Here is a 9,347-nt window from a genome sequence, read left to right on the forward strand (position 1 = left end):
AACAAATGGTCTTTAAGGAGAATCCAAATGTAACCGAAACGCATGAAATTATTTATACCTTGAATACCTCTGAAACTAAGAACATAGTAACCTTCTTAAACTATGTGGCCAATTCAGAGTTAAGTCTTAAGTGTATCTCAACTAAGCTGGGAATCCTTTCAAATCAGGAACATTTTCGATCCAAGTTGAGTGTCTCCGTCTCAATCTGGAATATGATTCTATTTCGGAGCAATGACCTATCCACAGATTCTCTCAAAATTTCTAAGGAAAGTGTTCATCTTGTTTGCTTATTGTTTTAGTTTGTTTGTTTTGTGCCATTCTGTGTTTTAACTGAAAAATGTTATAATTCGACCGCTATTAATAAAAATAAATAGCAATTGTGTTTCGTCTGTCTTGTCCATCCACTTCTTGGAAAGAGACAAACTTTTAGTGCACAGGGAGTTAACCGTATTAAACGGATTTGCCTAGACAGTTTTATCAGTTCAAAAGTTAAGGCGGGGTAAACCTGAAATTTGCTCAAAAACTGAGTTTTTTTTTTCTTGGAATTTGTATTTTTGGGTATTCAACTCTGCTATGGAAAAATAATTTTCCACTTATTTTCACAATTTTTGCCTTTTTGAGCGATTTCAAAATTCCCGCTCTAGTAATGACGTGTTACCATGACAACGAGAAGAGTATTTTTTTTTTATTTTTTATTTTTCAGTTGTTTATGACGTATTATTCTGGCAACCAAGCTCCAAACGGGCAGGATTTAACGAGAGATACTTTATTTAGTCTTATCTGAATGGTTTTTCTAGGGTCAAAACCATAATGGCATTGATTTAGGGGCAGCTTTGGTCGAATGTGACACTCAGTGTACTCGGAGCAATCAAAGGAAAAGTTATATCGAAAATGGTCGGAGAGAAAAGTAGATCTGTCTACAGGAAGAAAAGAAAAAGAAATTTTTCTGGAAGGTGAAAACAAAAAGAAGAGTCTGAAGAAACAGCTTCTGATGTTGGCGAAATCGCCGCCTTAACTCCGAGCACTTCGCGGGATGAAAATCAGCTCTCCGACTCGGCGGACTCTAAAGAAACCGTTGGTTCCTCTAGAAAGAAAATGAAATATGCTGACGAGGAGCCTAGACAGCTCTGATGAAGAGTTTACCTTCAATACCGAGGAAAGCGAGGGATATAGATTAATAAATGTGAAAAATTTATCCACGGCCGTCTCAAAGGCACACGTGTGTGAGAAAGGTGAGAATTTTTTTGAAATCTCTGTCTTTCTCTGTTCTCGATTACGACTTATTTCCCATATCATATCGACCATTAGTTCCAGTTTTTCCCTGCTAAATACGCTGATTTATCTATTAAATCTTGGATTGGGTAAGAGAAAGATTTTTTGGTATTGTGCATATACAAGTTGTCAACAATAAATTAAGGGGAAAAATCACAGAATGTGTATTTCTGACTTGAGGTCTTTACTTTGCTTATAATAAAATTGCCCGATTTATCTTACAATTTTTCACTTGATTTGACTTTAGGCACCTTAACTCTTGAGGAAGATAAAAGTGCAAGAGCAGGGCTGATGTCACAGTTTTCCCTTCAGTGCAGTTCCTGAGAGGAATCCAGTCCACTTCCATCCAGTGGTGTGACCCAGCGAGGGAAATCATATGACATTAACCGCCGAGTTGTCTACCATGCTATAGAGAGTGGCAGTGGCTACAAAGGCCTTGCCACATTCTGTGGTATAATGAATATGCCCTGCCTTTCTAAGCCTGCCTACTACAAACAAGTGGACAACATCCTGGAAGCTCTTGAGGATGAAGCAAAGGAGGACATGAGAAAAGCTGGAGAGAGACTTCAGCAGCAGATTTTGGAAGAAAACCCAGAAAAAGATCTGGATGATACTCTGGATGCTGTTGCAAGTTTTGATGGTACTTGGGCCAAACGAGGGTTTACCTTGTTAACTGGAGTGGCTTTTGTCATTTCAGTGGACACTGGTGAAGTTTTGGACTACCGTGTCCTTTCAAAGGCATGTCAGAAATGTGCTTTAAAGAAAGCAAAAGGTGTAAATGAGGAAGAATTTGAGGAGTGGTTGTTTGAACATGAATGTGACATAAACTTTGCTGGTAGCTCACCAGCAATGGAGTGTGAAGGAGCTGTAGTCTTGTGGGAAAGGTCAGTGGAACGTCACAACCTGAGGTACAGATGGATGGTGAGCGATGGTGATAGCAAGGCCTTTAATTGTGTGGAAAATGTTTATGGAGAAATCAAAATGAAGAAATTAGACTGCATGGGACATGTCCAAAAAAGGATGGACAAACATCTGTTGAACCTGAAGGCCAGAACTAAAGGGAAACTAGCTGATGGTAAACCTATTGGTGGTATAGGGAGACTGTCTGACACAAGAATAAAGAAGTTCCAGAAAGATTATGGACTTGCAATTCGGCAATTTGTATCCCTGGTGGTGTTTGTACAAGAGTGGCAACACATGCAAAAGACAGTAAAAGATTGGTTAAGTCTGATTTGCAGGTTATGCAGAAGGAAAAGAGACGGCGTCAAGGGGAGCGACTTCAGAGGACTCGTTGAGAGGAAGCCCTTTGAGAAGCTGAAGGAGTCACTTATGAACCAGGAGGCTTTTAAATTACTTTTAGATATTCCTGTGGACAAAATATGAACACTTGGGTCTCTATAGTGGTTACATATTGTAGAAAATTAAGTTTGATTGCTATCTGCAAGTTTAAAGGCTATTTTCTCATTACGCAATAATTTTGTCTTCAAGAAAAGATACCTTGACAACAATTCATCCAATTGATCTGAAAATTTCAGCATTTGTTCCTTTTGATAAGTTTTGTGTTATAGGCAGGGCAATTTTCCATATGATGTATGTACTTAAAGTTATGAAGTGAAACACTCTGATTTTCCATGTCAAATTTAATTGATCGTCATTTAAAATGTTTTCAACATATTAGAAATCCCTCTGCTTATAACAATAAGCAACATGTCTTCTTTGAATTGATACTACAAACGTTATTTTTTATTAATTCCAGAAGGAGTTATCTTTTCTTAAGTAACCCCTGGTAGAACCCAGCAGGTGGCTCAATTAAATGAGTGGTATCCTATTACAGAGTCTGAAATATTTTTTCCATGATCTTCAAGTCATAAGCTTTCCAGGGATATATAGTTTGCCTAAGTTTTGAAGTAAGTCCTAGCCGTGAAAAATGAGTGAAAAATGGGCATTTTTTCAGGTTTACCCCGCCATAAAGTCCCTTTTTCGTCCGAAAGTTTCTCTAATTTGATGAAAATTCGGTGATAGTTCAGGAATTGACTATTTCAGGCAGCCGTTTGGGCAAGTCAATTGAGTGTCGATGGTAATCTGGGACTGCTAGGTTTGCTCTTCTTCCCTTTGTGATTGGTCCAGAAAACGTGCTCTACTTTCTCAACCAATCAGATGCAAAACTAAAACCAATCACGACTTGGTCACTTGAATTTTCGTGCGCCTCACTCGAACAGTTCGTTTTCACTCTGAGTTCTTATCGGCTCCATGAGATATCTTCCTTTCATTTCATTGGTGATTATTTTGGTTTTTTCTTTCACAACACTCAGTCGAAAACAGCTCTATGGGCAGACACCGTTAGCTTTATCTCCTGGTCTCTACCCTCTCCATTGCCTTGTGATGGTTATTATACGAGAAGTGATTAGTATTGGGTGAACCGCTGTGACATTGAGTAACACAACTGACATGAGACTTCTTCGAATATTTATTACAACTAAGCCCAACATCTTATTCCAGTTCGTGATCGGTTAGTTTTTCCAGCGCGTGCCGATAAGTGTGTGCTTGGTTTGGGTTTTCCAGAATGGCTTACCAGTGCATCAATGTACTTCCGGTCCAGTTAATATCCATCACAACTCCACCTACGAAAGACATGCTGTTGTTTAATATTTCCTTTGACTTAAAGCAATTCTAGAAAGAGTGTCGAAGGAAATGTGGGACTGCAGTGATTTAGCTTCACTGCGCCATTTGATTGGTCAAGAAAACTTGCGCCATCTTCTCATCCAATCAGATGCCAAACTTACCCAATCGAGCCTTGATCACTCGCATTTTCTAGCATTTAAGGCCAGCTTCCTGCACTTACTTTGTATACCATGGGCTCCCTGTGAAAGTTACCTTTGTCTCAAATAGCTGTTATGATTACTCTGGGTTTTTGCTTTGAAGGTAATCGGTCAAGAAGCTCTCTTTACTTTTCAAAGATATGCTAAACTAATTTCCACGGATTTGTCTCCTTGACATAATAGGGGAGGGTGTAACATTCTAGAATTCAAAATCAAATCAGGAATATTCTTCATCTCTTTATGCCACAGGGGAAGAGGGTAAGTGTTACCCACAATGCTTTACCATCTCATGAGTCTGTAAGGTAACTCAATAGAAGCCACTCTAAATCCTCCTGATTCAGCGCAAATGTCAATATGTAAACGGTACAGGAAACCTAAGGTCTTTTATCTATAAAATCGTTACTTTTTCCAACATCATGATTCCAAACCGTTAATTCTAAACTTTTCTTGGCAAGGTCACTGTGTGCGATATCATAAACAAATTCCTGTTGTATAGAGATATCGATGCCATTTTATCAATTGAGTTGATAATTCAAATCGTCGTCAGCCCTGTGCTTATGACAAAGGGCTAACGCTCGAAACGCTTGTGATAAAAACTCTTCTCATATTCCAGATATTTTTTCTCTCTCTTTGGCTGTGTCTTTTTGCAAGACATCAACAATCTTTAATCTTCAATCTTTAATACAAATTCCAAATTAATTACATTGAACAAGTCAATTCAATCAATTTGAGGAAACCTTGAAACAGATTACAAGATTCCTTAAAATAAGCCGCCTTGATTATTTACCTACTTAAAACATTGGTGTTAAAAAAAACAATAACAAAAATACCTTTAAAATAGTTAAGCTACTTAAAATTACTCAAATACTGAAGCCGCCTTGATTATTTATCTTATTAAAAAAAAAAGGTCAAAAACTAATTACAAAAAAAAATACTCTAAACTCATGAAAGAAATAAGATAATTACAATGAAAAAATTGGTACCGAACTTATCATAGAAATAATTAAACGATTTCTTACGATAAAAATTGGCACTGAACTTATCACAAAAATAATTAAACAATTTCTTGCGAAAGACGGGTAAGGTGTTAAATTCCCTAATGCTGAGAGATAATTCGTTCCATGGGCGACAAACTCAGGTAAAAAAAGAATTCTTAAAAGTTTCTGTACGGCTAAAGGGACTTCAAGTGTTAAATAATCAATATTTCTCAAGACTGGTTACGAGAACGGAACATCCAAATACATTTTCAAAAATATCTAAATCATGTATATTCTTAAGACTTTTAAAAGAGAAAACTCTATCATGAATTACCCTACATTATTGTAAAGGTAATAGATTTAATTTACTTAGGCGCTCATATTCAGTGTACTCCTCACTGCGTTGAATTTGTTCTAAGTTGGCAATGTTTCTTTTGGTGTAAGGTGACCATACTACACAGGCATAAAGAAAAAGCACCTACGAGACAAATCTTATTAAGCTTTTTTAGTCCACTGGTGAAACAAGTGTCACTTCTCCATAGCTGTTGTTTCTCTTAAAAAAAAACAACTAAACTTTTTATCCATTTCAAAGCGATATTTAACAATTTCTTTATAAGTGCGCATTGGATATGAAATGATAAATAGCCAACGAGGTGCGTGGCGCTGACCTAGCTATAGCCAATCTCGTACCAAACAAGCGCGAATGGAATAATTGTTTTATTAAACTTTATTAAATCTTCAGAATTTGGATATTTGAAGCGTCTTTCAGCTCCGCAACAGCTGGTGCAATACATTTTCATATAAGGTGACTTGGAATATAATCTGATACGAGAGCGAGGTGAACTAATCAGATCACTAGAAATGCAATATCCGGAGTTGAAAACTTTTAAATACTTAACGATAGACAATACTCACACTAATAAGATTGTTGCTTAGCGGGCTCAGTTCAAACAAGTTCAGTAAAAAATCTTTCAAAATCATATAAAGGTTCCTTTTGGCCGCATAAAAACTCGGTTTGTCGCACCCTTTCGTTTGTCATCACACCAAACAGTCTAAGGATCGCTCATTCGGTGAGCTAAGGAGCCCAGCTCAAATGCCCCGCACTTTTGGCGACCTAAAATCGCATCTTCCCATTTGTTTTTGATCTGTTACCATGGATTTTACTAAATATTGTCGTTTCAACAGAAACCAACCGCTGATAAAACATGGCCGCACATTAGCTGGGGGTCTGGAAAAGACGAAAATAAGTATAATAAAGAGTAGAGCGAAAAACTTTTAACTCAGGTTGTTGGCCTTAAATAAGAGAAAACCACACAAGAAAAAACATTTCTGACTTGAATTATGCAATCATAGTCACACAAGTCTACACTTTCCGTAATTTCGGACTTATGGTCATCACTGGCGCATAGTCGTTCGAACGCGCGCTTATGAAAAAGATCTGGTAAAAAAGGGTCAATCACCACCATAACTTCAATGTAAACCGGGTGCAATACACGGTCGTAAAATAAATTTTATTCTAACCTTCCTGCTCGAAGGATGCCCTATGTATCAAACATATCAAGTTCAGTACCTCCAGATTCATAAGGCGGGCTTTTGGGGCCACAAAATAATAAAATGATCAACGCGTTATGCCAGGCTAATTTATCGAGAGTCAATTAAGTATAATTTCCTAAAATCGTATGGAAAGTATAAAATGTGCGTCACTTGTCTACTTATACGGATTTATCGTTCTTAATTACTGATTAAAATTCCGAGAGTGTGACACAATTAATTCAAGAGAAAACATCAAAGCAGGTTACAGAAATGGTTCACCAATTTCTAAACTGATAATGTGTTAACAAAACTCCCCAAAATTATGGTGCCGATAAGAATTTATCGTTCATAATCACTTATGAAATTCCGAGATTGTACCTCAATGAATTCAACAGAAAACATCCAGTAAGGTTACAGAAACTGACTCTCGAAAACTCGAATTCGACAAGTGTGAACAACAATTATTTACGCTAATCATGTGCTTACCAGCGTGCTTGTGAGTTCATATTGCCAGGAGCTCGTTTAATTACACGATCACAGCTCGGAAGCCGCTTGCAAAATGTGATGCCTATCAATTTCAGAGATTGATTCTTCAGATTCCAGCACTAGGAAAAATTTATCGTGTCGCAAGCATGTTTATCATGACCCGAGCATTAGGTACGCCTCGAGATGTCGAGCGAAGAGAAAGTGGCTCCATTTTTTGTGAGACAAACCATTTCTAGAAGTTCGAACGAATCGAGTAGACAGCATGATAACACAGCGCTAAACAGTACAATGACCAAACAATGAAATTCACTCCTTTAGTGGTAGGATTAGTACCATGTTAACCGTGAGTTTGTTTGCACCACACATTTCGCGCTCGGTAATTTAATTCTATGATGTTTGACCACAGGTAGCCCAAGCTCACGTTCATGAATTAATCATTGGCTTTTTCTCGAGGCATGAGCTTGGGTCGCCTGTGGTTTGACGAGTTCTCACATAACAATATTTTCAAAATCAAATTACCGCGTCAGACCACAGGCGGCCCAAGCTCCAGCTGTGAGATGATCATCTTGCGCAATAACAGTCATGGCGGAATTAAAAGAGTTGTGTCGCTTGTTATCTGACCGCTTACTTTGATGAAAAGGATGCATTTTAGCGAGTTGTCCATTTCGATGTTTTCAACGTTCATAATTTTATGTACGTTGAAAACCTCGAAATGAACAACTCGCTAAAATGGGCTCTTTTCATCAAAGTAAGCGGTCAGATAACAAATGATACACTGTGGAAGTAAAGTGAGGTATTTTTTTTTGAGAATTTGACGTATTTTTTTATTCCTTAGAGCGGTCGTAAATATTCCCATACAAACTCTTATAATTCCGCCATGACTGTTATTGCGCAAGATGATCATCTCACAGCTGGAGCTTGGGCCACCTGTGGTCAGACTTAATGTAAACATGAACATCGCTAAATCAATCTTATTATATTTCAATCTTGGGAAAAGCTATCACTTCGTTCTTATAGTAAAACAACAAATCTTCGACAAAGCGCGATTTTTGTAAATGAATAATTTAAACCATGCGATAGCTAACTGAGGAGAGAATAATAGAAACTTGCTCACGCTGTTCGCTATCATTTTAAAACTTCCAGGCAAGACATAATCCGTAAGTTAACTTATTTTCTCTAAACACCACGACTGTATTGAACATTCCTAAAGGTAAGACAAGAAATGATCTTAAGAATACGAACACCTCGAAATGTTATTCAAGCGATGAACCGGCGCGAGGTTTTTAAAGAATTAAAAGGGTTTTAAAGAATTGTACGATGAAAAGTGAAGTCGTCAAGTAACTATCTTTGTCTCCTTCACACCGGCAGGCAAATGAGTAACATTCTCTCCATATGGATGCAAACTTAGTAAAATTTCCGCATAGCCTCATACTATTGTAAAATAAATCTGTTTTCCCAATATGGTAATGTATTGTTTTTGTCATTGTTTTCTCTATCCAAGAACTGAATGCATAATGTAGTATGGGGTTGTGCGGAAATTTTACCGCAAACTTATTTAAATAGGGAAGGCAGCGGAATTGATACGTCGAAGTTGCAGGGGACATTTTCTTTGATGAGAATTTTAGACGCAGATGCGTTAAAACTTTTATCATTCGGCGTTCCATCCGTAATTTCCATACATTTCTCCGTATTTCTTGGGTATATTTAAATATGTCAACACACTCGAAAGGTGATCCGCCCGTGGCCCGCCACGGTATTCCTTTGAAGCGATATCTGACATGGAACCCAGATGTCTTTCAGGCTAAAAAAAATAGGCAGTCTACGACTACATGTGCCCAGTGATATGAAAAATAGTATCATCCTCAATGACTACATGATACAACAACAACAAGAAACTTTATTGTGAATTAAGTATCAACTGTAACAATTCATAATTAAACAAGAACTAAGTAATAAAAACATGTAATAGTACTTTCTATTAATAGTAATTATGCTATAAACTTTTATAATAAATTTTGTTATCAACAACATGAAACTTTATTATGAAATAAGTATCAACTGTAACAATTCATAATTGAACAAGAACGAAGTAATAAAAACATGTAATGGTACTTTCTATTAATAGTAATTATGCTATAAAATATTAGACTTGTAAGAAGAGTCTTATAGTTGTCGAGTAGAAATTTGAGCAGACTCAAACTTCTCTATACAGCATCAGGCTTGTTGAGTCGTGTATAATTTGGCACCTGAAATGGTGTGC

General features: G+C 37.1%; 1 pseudogene; it reads left to right on the top strand.

Moving 5' to 3' along the window:
• Nucleotides 1-891: 891 nt before the first annotated feature.
• The window catches only part of LOC136279212 (uncharacterized), a 360,360-nt pseudogene continuing 351,904 nt past the window's right edge, over nucleotides 892-9,347 (top strand).

This window comes from Pocillopora verrucosa, chromosome 2 (genome assembly GCF_036669915.1).
Source record: "Pocillopora verrucosa isolate sample1 chromosome 2, ASM3666991v2, whole genome shotgun sequence".
NCBI classification, from domain to species: domain Eukaryota; kingdom Metazoa; phylum Cnidaria; class Anthozoa; order Scleractinia; family Pocilloporidae; genus Pocillopora; species Pocillopora verrucosa.